Consider the following 15,000-nt stretch of genomic DNA (forward strand, 5'->3'; position numbering starts at 1 on the left):
TCATGTATTTATTTAATATATCTCGTATATACATATACACATATATATATATATATATATATATATATATATATATATATATATATATATATATATATATATATTATAATTATATATGAATATTTATATATATATATATATATATATATATTTATATATATATATATATTTATATTATATTTATATATACCTATATATATATATATATATATATATATATATATATATATATATATATATATATAATTATATATAAATATTTATATATATATATATATATATATATAATTATATATAAATATTTTATATATATATATATATATATATATTATATATATACCTATATATATATATATATATATATATATATGTGTATATATATATATATATATATAAATGCTGTATTTAAGCTAAACAAATTTTGTGTGTTCATATAATAAAGTCGTTATTTATACAATATCCGCAAATTTGTTCACTACTTTTTCGCCTTTTTCTTAATTACATAATTTACCAGAAATATTATTGCACATTATTTTGATGACATATTCTTCATGTCCATTTAGTTCATATTTTCTCCTTATTTATCAGTATATGATTTTTTTTCCATTATCTTTCTCACCTCTATCTTCTACTTATCAATGGGGCGGATTTTGAGATGAGCATCTCGTCGAATTTGTTTGTTTTTCCGTCTTCAAATCCTTCTCACTCTGTTTATGATATATAACTTGTTTACGCAAGGGGGGAATGAATCTAGCTTTGCATAATAAAGTATGGGACTTATTAGGTTAAAAAATATTTCAAAAATATAAGATCTAGTTTCAATTTTTTTTCTTTTTATTTTCTTTTTCAAAGCAGGTGTTTGGGAAAAGCACTTTAGGTCTTTTCTCGATTGCGGAAATACTTATCGTTTGCAGTTCTCCATCATTATGAATGGGGCGGATTGGGAACACGAGGAGAAAATTGGTTGCAGGAACTTGAAAATGCTTGAGTACTCTAGGAGAAAGTAGTATATAGAGTTGCAAAAGATTCTTTGGTACTTCAGTATCTAAAAATTCTGCTTTATTGATATTAGATACTTAGGGCATCATGGTAAAGTTACAGGAAAATAGATATATAGTGACTGTGATTATTTTATACAGTATATGTGTAAAAAACATGGGTTAATTTCGTAGTTACATAAAAAAGTGACCATATCTTTTTAAACATCATATGTTTGATATTTTTCTGGTGTAACAATAGGTAATTTCCAGAATGCAACATTAATATTTTCGGCTTAGAATATAACTTTTTGCTGTATATGAATTTTTGTATCATTTGACATTTGAGATGTTCAGTATAATTCAGCTTTTATGACTATGTCATGTATTTCATACAAGGGTACTGATGGGACAGTGTTTGAAATTGTGTTTTTCTTTTATTTTGGCACCAGAGTTGATAGCTAATTATAGTGAATTTGGTTTTCAGTTGCATTATTTAACAGGAGTCCCAGGGTCCTTTGACTGGCCAGCCAGTACTACATTGGATCCTTCTCTGTGGTTATGGCTCATTTTCGTTTGCCTACACATACACCGAATAGTCTGGCTTAGTCTTTATATATTCTCCTCTGTCCTCATACACCTTACAACACTGAGACTACCAAACACTTCTTCTTCGCTCAAGGGGTTAACTACTGCAATGTAAAAGGTCAAAGGCTGATTTCCTTTTGGTAAGGATAGAAGAGATTCTTTAGGTATGGTAAGCAGCTTTTCTAGGAGAAGGAAACTCCAAAATCAGACCATTGTTCTTTAGTCTTGGGTAGAGCCATAGCCTCTGTACCATGGTCTTCCACTGTCTTGGGGTAGAGTTCTCTTGCTTGAGTGTACACTCGGGCACATTATTTTAAGTTATTTCTTCTTGTTTTCTGAAGTTTTAATAGTTCTTACATGAAAGATTTATTTCAATGCTGTAACTGTTCTTAGAATATTTTATTTTAATTGTTGATTACTTCTCATGTAGTTTATTTCCTTTCCTCACTGGGCTATTTTTCCAGTTGGAGCCCTTGGCCTTATAGCATCCTGCTTTTCCAACTAGGGTTGTATCATAACTGATAATAATAATAATAATAATAATAATAATAATAATAATAATAATAGTAGTAGTAGTAGTAGTAGTAGTAGTAGTAGTAGTAGTAGTAGTAGAGATGGCATGTCTGCTAATTATAGAATAAGGAAGAATAAATGAAAATTAGTCACAAAAAATATGGAATTGTATTTAAAAGGTCATTGATCACGAATTGAAATGGGAGTAGAAAGACACACACACACACACACACACAAAAAGGGTCTAGCTGATAAATAGCCCGAGTAGTTATAACAGCAGTTACATAATAGCCTGACAAAGTTGAGTGTGCTCGGGGTAGAGATGGATTTTATAGATATGTGTATAATGTTGTTCTGTTAATTAGATGCTTCTGTAGAAGTTTTTTAATGGTTTCAAATTATAGTTAGCAAGATAAGGTTGAAGCTAATTCACGGTAAATGGAAATTAAAGAAATTATTTGTTGACGTTCCAAGGTTTTAAGAAGGAGATGAGGAAGAATAAAGTTTGAAGTACATAGGAGAAAAGTAAAATCAAATTAATTAAAAAGTAAAAGAAAAAAGTAACAGTACCTTTAAATCTCTCTCTTTTTTTGTAAGAAATTTGATTAGGCCTATCGCTCTGAAAGATCTTTCATCTTTTAAACATAATTGATGACTCCATAAATCCCAAGTAGGAATAAGATAATTAACAAGTCTGTCACAGACGCGCAGTCCCTAAAAAATACTATATGTAGATGGAAATTCCTCGCCAGGAGCCCCCTATGCTCGTTATAGGTCCCCGAAGCGAACGAACTTGAGTTTTGAAGAGGCCTCGACATTCGTCTGAGAATCGGCTTTGCAACGCGACCTCACGTGGATTTCTGATGAGTCCAGAGTGACAGTGGAGGTATTTTAAAAGACCACTTATGCTCGCTATAAAGACAAGAGGGGATGTGAACTCTCATGTAAAGATCCCCTTTACCACCCAGCCCTGTGAATATACCCTTGATGACCATCTTTCCTGCTAGCACTTCGATATCAAAAGTACACCTCTTTCATGAATATGCGTTGTGTCCAAGACGTGTAAAAGGGTCTCTAGTATTTTGCGTTTGTTTAAGCTCCTTTTCCCCGACTGAATGTGATTGAGAATATCGAAACGAGGAGACGGTTACGGTGATAAAGATAAATTAAGAGGTACTGTGCGTAATGGAAATGAATGGGAATGGGGACGAAGCAAATGAAAAGGGGGATGCAAGAGACCACACGGAGAGAGATAAACCCTGAATTTATGAATCTCAAACGTATGAAAATGAGGCACTAAAATGAAGATGACATACAGTTTCAAGATAAAGCGGTATAAAGGAACGAATGATTCGGGAACACGCTTTATTGTAGCTTTATGGTAGTGAGGGGAGGAAGGTCAAGGCTTTCTCAAGTCTGTTTAGTTGATAATTTCTTGTAGGGGACGAGGAAAAAAAATGTTTAAGAGGGTAAAACATTTACGAATTTAGTAGAGACATATTTTCCCTTGGGTGGTCAGGCGATGTCTTGATTTGTGTGAATCTTTATTATGGTGATTTCGTGTTAATGTTGCTATATCACGGAAATTTAATCCGTTACGTAATTTTCTGTTCCATTCTAATTTTGTAGAAATATTTTTGGCAGATTTTTATCTTGTTGGCGAAGCTTCATTTTATGTGAAATGCTTGGTTTAAATGATAATTTTATTCTGAATATTATTGGGCCATTGATGTCTTATCTATTTGATATTTTTTATATCATTACATAGGAATGAATTGTATGCAGCACGGCCCTGAAATCTAGGTTTATGTAAACTTGACTTCCGTTGCACACTTTTAAATTTTGCCGAAATTCCTTGCGAGGATATTTTGGCTGAGCTTGACGTGTTTACTGAAGGAGGCATGAATGGTGTACTGTTTTGTAAAACAAAAATCCACTAAGTTATTTTTTATAAAATTTGACCTTGAATGACTGACCAAAATGGGAGAAATATGTCTGATTAGCATTTGCTTTACAGTTATTTAGATATTTATGTGATTATTGAATACAAAATGTATAATGTTTTCTCTTGGTAAGACATTTGTACCCATTTAATCTTTATACTCGTTATAAATCTTGTTTAAAAGATAAAATCAAAACATCCTCAGCTAAAGCACCACAGAGAAGATTCCAGAATAAAAATATATTTCAAATATTCCAACTCAAAACGTAAACGTAATGAGGCGTGTGTGCAGCAAGATGACGTCCTCATATTAGATTTTATCAATAGCTCTGCAAAATAGAAGGAATTTTCGTTCTCACAGTTCATGCACACAAAGGTCAAAGTCGTAATATTCTCCTCAAGTGAAGTATGTCCTGTTTGGGAGCGACCTGGACCTGTGTCCCGGTGGAAGAGTTTGTGACCCCGTTCATAAATTTAGTTGTATATTTTGCACTGATGTTAACAAAGGGTTTTATAAGAAAGCAAGTTTTGGGTGCAAAAGTTTGATCATAATTTTTCTTTAGAATAAACACAAACCCTTACCAAAAAGGATAAGAATTATAATAGTAAAAACAGTAATGAATATTATAATCATGATAATATTGAAGATATTGATAATAGTTATTATTATTATTATTATTATTATTATTATTATTATTATTATTATTATTATTATTATTATTATTTCTGTTTCCTTTAAGAGGTTATGCGATCGAGTCGGTTTATTTATTTGTTTGTGTGTCTGTGGACAGGATTGCATGAAAAATACTCGACGGATTTTGACGAAAGTTTCACCACAGATAGATATGTCATAGACGACCCAATTAGATTTTGGAGATGATCTGGATCCGGATTTTAGATCCAGAATTGCATTTTTCGTCATTTTAAAAATAACGTCGAAATTACTCGAGGAATTTTGACGAAATTTTCACCATAGATAGAGTCTACAGGTACGAGACGACTCCTGAATTGAATATCCCAGAGCAAGCCCTTCGGACCCTCCTTACCATTTGCACTAAAAGGGCCCCCTTTACTACTCATCGTGGGCACTTGTACTTACAAAAGGATGGTGGGGCGATGGGCTCGCCCTTGGGCGTACTCTTTGCTAACTTCTACATGGGAGTAGTAGAGGAGAGGGTATTCTCCCAACTCGAGTGCCCCCTCGTTTACTTCCGTTATATTGACGACACTTTCATCAAAGCTACTTCCACCGAAGCCATCGAAAAGTTAAGGAGGACCTTTGAGGACAACAGCGTCCTCCACTTCACCCTTGAGAACAACGTTGACAATAGCCTCCCGTTCCTGGACGTCTTGATTTCTTCCACCAACGAGGGATTCCAGACCACTGTCTACACCAAGCCCACAAATCTCGGCATGTGTCTAAATGGCGAAAGTGAATGTCCTGCCCGCTACAGGGCCTCGACCATCAAGGCCTTTGTACGTAGGGCCTTGTCTCACTGCTCGACATGGACTGACACCCACAAGGAGATAGAAAGGGTCGCACAGGTCCTCATCAACAACGGCTACAGCAACAAGCAAGTCCAGCGTGAAGTGAGGACAGTTATAGACAAGTGGTATGGGTCTCCTTTGGTGGAAGGGTCCGACAGCGCCAGCCAGGGGTCCGACAGAACTACAGATAGGTCCGACACCTCCACCAACGGATCTAGAGACATCAAACTTTACTACAAAGGCCTCATGCACGCCGAATATCAGCGGGATGAGAAGGCCATTAAAGACATCATCAATAACAACGTTTCACCCACTGATGAGACCAAGAAAGTAAAACTCATCATCTATTACCAGACTGAAAAAACCCGCAACTTGATCATGAGGAACAATCCAGCGCCCCCTGATAACGACCCTCTGAAGAAGACAAATGTAGTCTACTCTTACCAATGCCCAGTCCGAGGATGCCCCGGCAGATACATAGGTATGACTACCATGAAACTTTTGAAGAGGATCTCGTGCCACGTTCAGCAAGGTGCTATCAGAAATCATGCTCTACAGCGACATAACTCCCAAATTAGCCGGGCAGACATCGTCGCCAATACTAAAATTATCGGCAGCGCCACGGACAGCAGGCGCTTACGAATTTTGGAAGCTTTGTTAATCCAGAACGAGAAACCAGCGTTGAATACGACTCAAGAAATGTTCCTCCTACCATCCTGTCGACGTACCAACGCTAGGAACCAAGAACAAGACCCCCAGAATGATGACAACCCCGATCCTGGCACCTCTACAAATGGAGAAATCGTTTGGCCGAATGCTGATTTTGGCGGCGAACATGGCCCGGAATTTCAGCCTGCTGAGCGTAGGAATGGGCTGACTGACTTTGAGCCCGTCTCGGCGCGCGCCTCAGCCAATCAGGGAGCTCGGATACCTCTCTCAGCCCAGTCCACTGAGCGAGAGAGGAGCCTGCCTGACTTTTTGGCTGGCTCGGCGCGCGTCCTGACCAATCAGGATCCAGGATTCCTTCCTACCTCTCAGCCTGGGAGGCCGAGCCGAGCTCGTCGTACATCTGCCACCCGAACTTACAACCTCCGCTCGACCAATCAAAATTCGAGGCCCCTCTCTACGAACCAGAGCCGGGATATATAAGGACCCAGTTCTAGCCAGAGCCTCACTTCTCGCCTGAAGACGGAGCAAGCTGTTCCGAAACGCGTCGCAACCCACTCCTGACTTTACCTGTAATTTTCGAGTATTACTTGTACTTGTATTAATTACATCCAGCCTTAACCTGATTTGTATCCTTCACCCTGATGAGGTTCGCCAACTTTCTAGCTGAATGTAGCAATCCTGAAAAAAGTATTATTATTATTATTATTATTATTATTATTATTATTATTATTATTACTAGCTAAGCTACAACCGTAAGTGGAAAAGCGGGATATTATAAGCACAAGAGCTCCAACAAGGAAAATAGCCATTTGAGAAATGAAAATGAGAAAAAAGATAGAAGAGTGTGTCTGAGTGGACCCTGAATCAAGAGAACTCTAACATCCTTGCCTGGTGATCGCCAAACTGGGAGTAGAGTCCCGATCAAACTCGTTAGTTCTTTTGGTCGCTACAACCTCACCATCCTTGTGAGCTAAGGATGCGGTATTCGGGGGAGACTATAGGTCTATCTGTTGAGTCATCAGCGGTCATCGCTTAGCCCTCTTGGGTCCTACCTTGGGTGGAGAGAGGGCTTGGGCGCTGATCATATGTACACATGGTCCTTCTCTAGGCATTGTCCTGCTTGATAGGGCAATGTCACTTTACCTTGCCTCTGCCATTCATGATTGGCCTTTAAACCTTTAAACAATGTAGGGCCATGTTGCTCTTCTTAAAATATTTTATATTTCTTTGTTTCCTTTCCTCACTGAGCTATTTTCCCTGTGTTAGCCCCTGGGCTTATTGCATCCTGGTTTTCCAACTAGGGTTGTAGCTTAGCAAATAATAATAATAATAATAATAATAATAATAATAATAATAATAATAATAATAATACAGGGCTTTGGCACTAGCCAAGACCTGTTTTTGGATTGCATCTCTCTCTCTCTCTCTCTCTCTCTCTCTCTCTCTCTCTCTCTCTCTCTCTCTCTCTCTCTCAAATGTGTGTGGGCTTACATGAATGTTCGAATAAAGTTGACTTATTGCAGTGTCACACAAGATATATCGCGTTAAAAGCAGGAGATCTGAAGTCTTTAAATTTTATGGTAATGTTATAAAACATCACGGGTAAATCCAGCAGGTGCGAGTAGGCCATAAAATTTCTTGTTTTACTGTTTATATGTATGTATATATATATATATATATATATATATATATATATATGTATATATATATATATATATATAATTATATATATATATATATATATATATATATATATATGTATATATATGTGTGTGTGTATGTTTATATATAGGTATATTATGTATAAATACGCACACACACACATATATATATATATATATATATATATATACACATATAAATGTATATAATATGTATGTATTTATACATACGACACCTATATGTAAACATACGCACACACGCATATTTACACACACACACACATATATATATGTATATATATATATATATATATATATATATATATATAATTTGCTTCTATTACACTGTCATATAAAAGAAAAAATGCCAACAAACCCAAAGTCAGCGACTGCCCAGCCAAAATGCAATCACGCACAGATGCTCGGCCACTCCGATTACTCCCGAAAAGGGAATGGTCCGAGATATTGCCTGACCCTATGCAAACACGCGCAAGACTAATGTTCGTTTCCTTTGTCTTCGCAGGTGAGATGGAACGCTTGGTCACTGCCTGATTGGGGGGGATTGGAGGGCAGGTAAGGAGAGAGTTCATGATGCAGAGGGACTTATCTTTCCAGAAACGAACCTCTCATCATGCCTTTATGACTTTCCTGTTATGAGCATTACGTCTCTCGCTCGATGGAATCGAGATGTCTGGATGTCTCTGCGTTCGCTTTGCATCTTTGTTTGCTTATTTTGTGTTTTGGTGATGGTTGTTCTTTTCTTGGAATATGTAAAAGATTATATGAGTAAGTTTGATTTATTTGCTCTTGTATTTTTTTAGTTCGTATTAGAGTCGGATTTTTTTTTATTTTTTATTTTAATTTCATAGTTTTTTTTAGAATGAGTATATACAGTACACACACACACACACACACACACACACACATATATATATATATATATATATATATATATATATATATATATATATATATATATATATATATATATATATTTATATATATGTATGTATGTATATATATATATAAATATATATGCATATTTATATGTATGTATGTATGTATATATATAAATATATATGCATATTTATATGTATGTATGTATTTATATATCTATATATGTATATGTATGTATATGTATATATATATATATATATATATATATATGTATGTATATATGTATATATGTGTATATATATATGTATGTATATATCTATATATGTATATGTATATATATGTATATATATATGTGTATATATATGTATATATATATATATCTATATCTACCTATCTATCTATCTATCTATATATATATATATATATATATATATATATATATATATATATATATATATATATATATAAGCTAAAATAATTTAGGATGGAGTTTAATTACAGAGCATAGAATGATATTTATTTCTTAGAACTAGTAATTTAATTCCTTTATGGAATTTCAAATCAATTTCTTCTAGTAAGATATCACGTTCTTCTAAGATATTATCTCATTCGCTCAAAATAACCCATTTCTTAAGTAGATTTAAGCCCAAATGACCAACCAAGTTTGGATCACGCTGCTTCATTATCAATTTACATCTCCATAAGATGAAAGCCAAATGTCTTGTCGTTATTTTGAAACTTTTAGTTTAATTATTTTCCTTTTAGGGTCTTTATTAGGGCGTTGTTGGGTCTATTAGACGGTAATAGCGAGTTAAAAGTTTTGAAGTTTTAGAATCCAATGTTGGTCCTCGTCGACAAGACTGGCTCGAATTTATATAGATAGATATAAATATAGATATAGCCTGTACAACAACAAGAAATGCTACCATTTATAGCCCACTGAATATAATATTGTTATTGTTATTTTCATTTTTATTATGATTAATATTCTTATTAATATGATAATAATTTTAGTATTATTAGTGTTTCTTTTTACTAATATCATTCTGAGTACACCTATTAGTATTTTTGTTCATAATAAGTCGTATTGAAATTCATGAATTCCTCGGTATTACTAATAGTTATTATTCATGTTAGGGTATGCTATTTAGAAATCCCTAAAACATTTTTATCTTGATTTAATTCCGGACAATAAAAAACCATGGGGTTTCTTAAACCAATGATTTGAAGATTTGAAGCAATTCTGTTCAAAAAGTCTCGATGCGGTGGTTTCGATTCAAATCTAGTTTTGATTAATGTCTTCCTTTTAGAAAATTTATCGTTCGGTAAGAGGTTTTCGAATATATTTTGAATAAAATCAAGTTTGAAATTAAATAGCCCACATTACAGTAAAGATATAAAGTCAAGTTTGAAATTGAATAGCCCACATTACAGTAAAGTTATGAATACTTTGTAAAATGTATTTGTTTTTTTTTTTTTTTTTTTTTGGCTAAAGACATTACCTCGTGAAAATCTCGTTAATCTCATTGAAATACCGAGTCGCTAGAATTACTTTTTTTCATAATCAGACAGTCTTTTTGTCAGTTTATCTCTATCAGAAATGCATCAAATTTTTAAGATTGTTCGTCAGGTGACACACACACACACTCTCTCTCTCTCTCTCTCTCTCTCTCTCTCTCTCTCTCTCTCTCTCTCTCTCTCTCTCTCTCTCTCTCTCCTTTATGTTAATTTGCTAATAGTTTTGTTAACCAAGTTTAATCTGAGAGGGTCAAGATTACAGATTTTTTTTTCTGTACAACTGGTAAATAATCAGTAGAATATTTTTGGTAATCTAATATTAACTGAAAATCGTATATAATGAAGTTTAAAAATCTGAAGCAATAAAGGTTTGATGTTGAAGTTACAGGTAATTGATATGAAATAATTTACAAAATTAGACCTGCAATAGGTAAATACAAACTTTATAACATTTCATTAGACTGAACTTGAAGGCGACAGCATATTTGTGGTATGCCTTAATTTCCCAATATTTGTATGTAGCATAATTTGTTCGTAAGGAATTAAGGTGTTGAAAGATTTACTTTTAAATATATTATGAAAAATAGCAAATAATAAACTTATTCCCTGATGAGTTTTATTGGCAAAAGAAGACTTTCTACAGAGGGCTCTTCTTTTAATATGAAATGTCACACAAATCTGTTATTCGAAAAAAGGGCGTTTATAAATGCCAGTTTTTGTTCCTTAGATCGCAAAACTAAAAATATAAGTCGTAATTCATTGTGACAAGATTTTTAATTAGTGTGAAGGGGGTTGTTGTATGTGTATATGAGTGTCTTTGTGCGTGAGTGAGAAAAAAAATATTGTCTTTCGTCTGTGTCGTTGTATTCGGTGTAAAGGAAATTTTTTTTTTTAATGTCAAACTGTGCAGACGGCATCAACACATTGATCTTTTGACCTATATTGTCATAGAATATATTTTCAACCAATATCTACCACTGCTCCCTTCCATTTTTGACATGTCGGCATAATAACCAAACTGAATAAACTGCATTTCATCTCCGGCTTATACCATATTAAAATATAGTCAATAATTAACCAGGACCGATCGGAAGCCCATGGGAATAACGAGCCGGGAATGCAGAGCATGTTTTGCTGTGAACCGTATTTTTCTGGTCGAGAATTTGCTCATATGTGGAATACGGATAATTGGTAAGCTACTGGTGAATTATAGATGGTTTAGTGGTGCTAACTAAATGATTCGTTTGGCGTTTAAAACTCCTTGAAAAGGATCTTGCTTAGGAAGTCTTAACTTTTATTTCCTTTGTATTAGAAAGCAAATTGTAACCAGAATTTCCTCAATTTAAAAGAAACGCCAGTTCATCAGGAGAGAGTTTAAGAAGTGATGAGGATATTAAATGTCATGAGAAACGATAGAGAATAATTCCTGTTATATTTTAGGTAAATGCGTTGAGAAAACTCCCTGTTAAAATTATGTAATGTAAATTCCCACATTTTAGTTAGACAGAATTCTTAAGTTAGATTCGTTTCTGGTGTATACTTCCAAATGCCATAGCGTCTACAAAATGAGGCAAACATCAACTAGAGAGGTAAAGTACTGAAGATCTTTGGTGAAATAGTGAAGCCTTATAAAGTTTGTACGGTGGATTTTCATGTAAATGAATAAAAACTAAACTTCTAGAAAATGGGCGTTAAAATTGGGGTAATATACGGCGGACCGTGTGATATACGCTTGTCATTGCAATTCTTCATATCAAGAAAAAATAAATCTTCGTCCACACTTCTTTAGCTCGTAAATAACCTTGACAGACTTGAATCTTTAAATTTATCAGATACTAGTTGTCACCAGAGGCAAACTCAGCTGGGTATTTTAAATCAGGGTTATAAATAATCTAGTTTATCGGTCCGTCTGACTGAGGATCATCGCCTTGGCCAGGACCTCAAGTGCCACCAGACAGAGATGTCCCGGATGTGGCACAGGTGGATGGGCTAAGAGGCAGGTGCCATCCCGAGGAATGGGTGGGAGTACGTGAGGGTATGAGGGACGGGGAGGGGTAGGGTGTAAGGGTGCCAGTAACTTGGAGAAAGGAGGAGTTGAGTCAAGTTGAAAATCGAATCAGACACTTGACTCCAGAGAGAGAGACAAGTGTTGAATTCCTTCTTTGTAAAAGGCCGGATAGTGAATGAAGACCATCTTTGGCCTTAGTTTCAACGGAATGCAAAGCGGCCTCTCCAGCTTATAGCCTTGACTTTGTGGTAACTTGGAATAAGTGCAAAGAGCCATTGAATATCGATACCATATCTTAACGTTGAACTACAGTACTATTTGCTCTTTTTTAATATCCCGCTTTACGTTCTTGAGTGCATTTATATAACTTTGAAACGTTCTTGGGTGCATTTATATAACTTTGAAACGTTCTTGAGTGCATTTATATAACTTTGAAACGTTCTTGAGTGCATTTATATAACTTTGAAACGTTCTTCGAGTGCATTTATATAACTTTGAAACGTTCTTGGGTGCATTTATATAACTTTGAAACGTTCTTCGAGTGCATTTATATAACTTTGAAACGTTCTTGAGTGCATTTATATAACTTTGAAACTTTCGTGAGTGTTTTTATATAACTTTGAAGCGTCCTTGAGTGCATTTATATAACCGAAAACGTTTAGTTTCAAGTCTCTATTTATTCTCACAGGCTGAATAAAATTCGGTCTTCTTATTTTGGCTCGGGGGTTTTGTCATTTTCTATTTCCAATTGATTTATGATGTTTTTTTTTTCACTTTTCCCCTTACATCCCCTTTTCTTTGCTACCTGAAGTAAATGGGGGACAATTAAAGCGTGCCCTACGAATCTAGATTTTCATAGCCATGGAAGCACTGAGGTCAGTCATCCACTCGCTCCCTCCCACTTCTAATTATGTTATGTACTTAGTATCCACATATGCAATCAGATATGCGGTTATTAGCGTGTAACATTCCTACCTTAATGGAATTTGTTTTCTGTTCTTTTATGCCCATACTTTTATGTAACCTAAAGCTTTATTGAAGGTCGTGAATATTATATGATCCACTTTGACTTGACCTTGATTTATTCTTGAGCCTCTAGCCATACTTGGATTGTTAAGAGACTTAACAGATGGGTTGTAGAGAGAGAGAGAGAGAGAGAGAGAGAGAGAGAGAGAGAGAGAGAGAGAGAGAGAGAGAGAGGGGGGGGAGTTGCCTGAATGTCCACTTAAAGAGGGAGAAAGGTAAATTATCAAAAAGCAAAGTATATTGATAAGAGTTATTATTTTGTTCGTGGGGAACCCAGCAAGAATGCTTTTGTGTGTGCATGAATCATCCTTAATTGCAAACGTCCTCGTTTTGTAAACAATAATCGCAGTGATGTCCAGCTTTAGTGGTCTGTTGTGGAGGGGATGAGGCGCGGCGAGAGGTTCTTTCACAGGATATGAGATCAAGCACCTCGAATAACGTTGATTTCTTGAGGTACATGATGTTGATTTTCTGTGTATGTATGTATGTGTGTATACATATATATATATATATATATATATATATATATATTTATATGTATGTATAAATATAGATATATATATATAATATATATATATATATATATATATATATATATATATACATATATATACATATATATATATGTATATATATGTATATACATTATATTTATCAGTGCACATACATACACGCGCACACACACACACACACACACACACATATATATATATATATATACATATATATTTGTACATATATATGTACTTATACAAATATATATATATATATATTATATATATATATATATATATATATATATATATTAATGTGTATGTGTGTGCGCGTGTTTATATATATATATATATATATATATATATATATATATATATATATATATGTATGTATTCAATGTTTATTTTATTGCAAGAATATTCAAAAATGTGTATAAATTTTTTTGTAAAGTTGTGTAGTAATCAGAAAGGCCATTGTTACTTACGTACTGTTTAGTCTATTTCATCTATTTTGGTAGAACTTATCATTAGAATTTTATCTCTCTATATGGTGGTATGAGCTATGGCCAGTTTATGCAAAGAATTGTAAATTATATTGAGAAATTATTCAATTTTATAAAAGAGCAATAGTCAGTTGTTTTGTTTAAAAAAATTAAGTTACCTCCCTGCATTTGAATAATCCATTCAAGCCGTACTGCAAGATAGCGCCTGGGATACTAATGGCTCTCTCCTTGGAGAGCATTGTAGATTGAAATGTATGCAAAAGATAAACAGGAACACTCTATTCAAATAACTCAAAATAAGACATCCATCTTCAGCCCAATGCGAAAGGCGCTTCTCATATTCTTAACATTGCAGTCTTCGTGTTTTACTTTCCTAGTGCTCCATTATGTGATTTTTATCAAGTTACAGTTTTTATGGCTAGAGACTTGTATAATGGCAGACCCGTAATAAGCCTTAGGTGCAAAATTGTTTTGTACGTAGGCCTCAGTATCAGATAAGCAAGAAAAGGAGACTTGCACAAGTCTATCTCCAGAGTAGGTATGGCTTATGAGATATGAACATTGGCAATGCTCTCTCTCTCTCTCTCTCTCTCTCTCTCTCTCTCTCTCTCTCTCTCTCTCTCTCTCTCTCATGAGATTGAGTTGCCTTACAAGGTGCTGCAAGGAGGAGGGACGAAAACAATGAGATGACCTCAAGTTCTGACATGAAAATTCCT

Source organism: Palaemon carinicauda, chromosome 11 (genome assembly GCF_036898095.1).
Source record: "Palaemon carinicauda isolate YSFRI2023 chromosome 11, ASM3689809v2, whole genome shotgun sequence".
Lineage (NCBI taxonomy): Eukaryota > Metazoa > Arthropoda > Malacostraca > Decapoda > Palaemonidae > Palaemon > Palaemon carinicauda.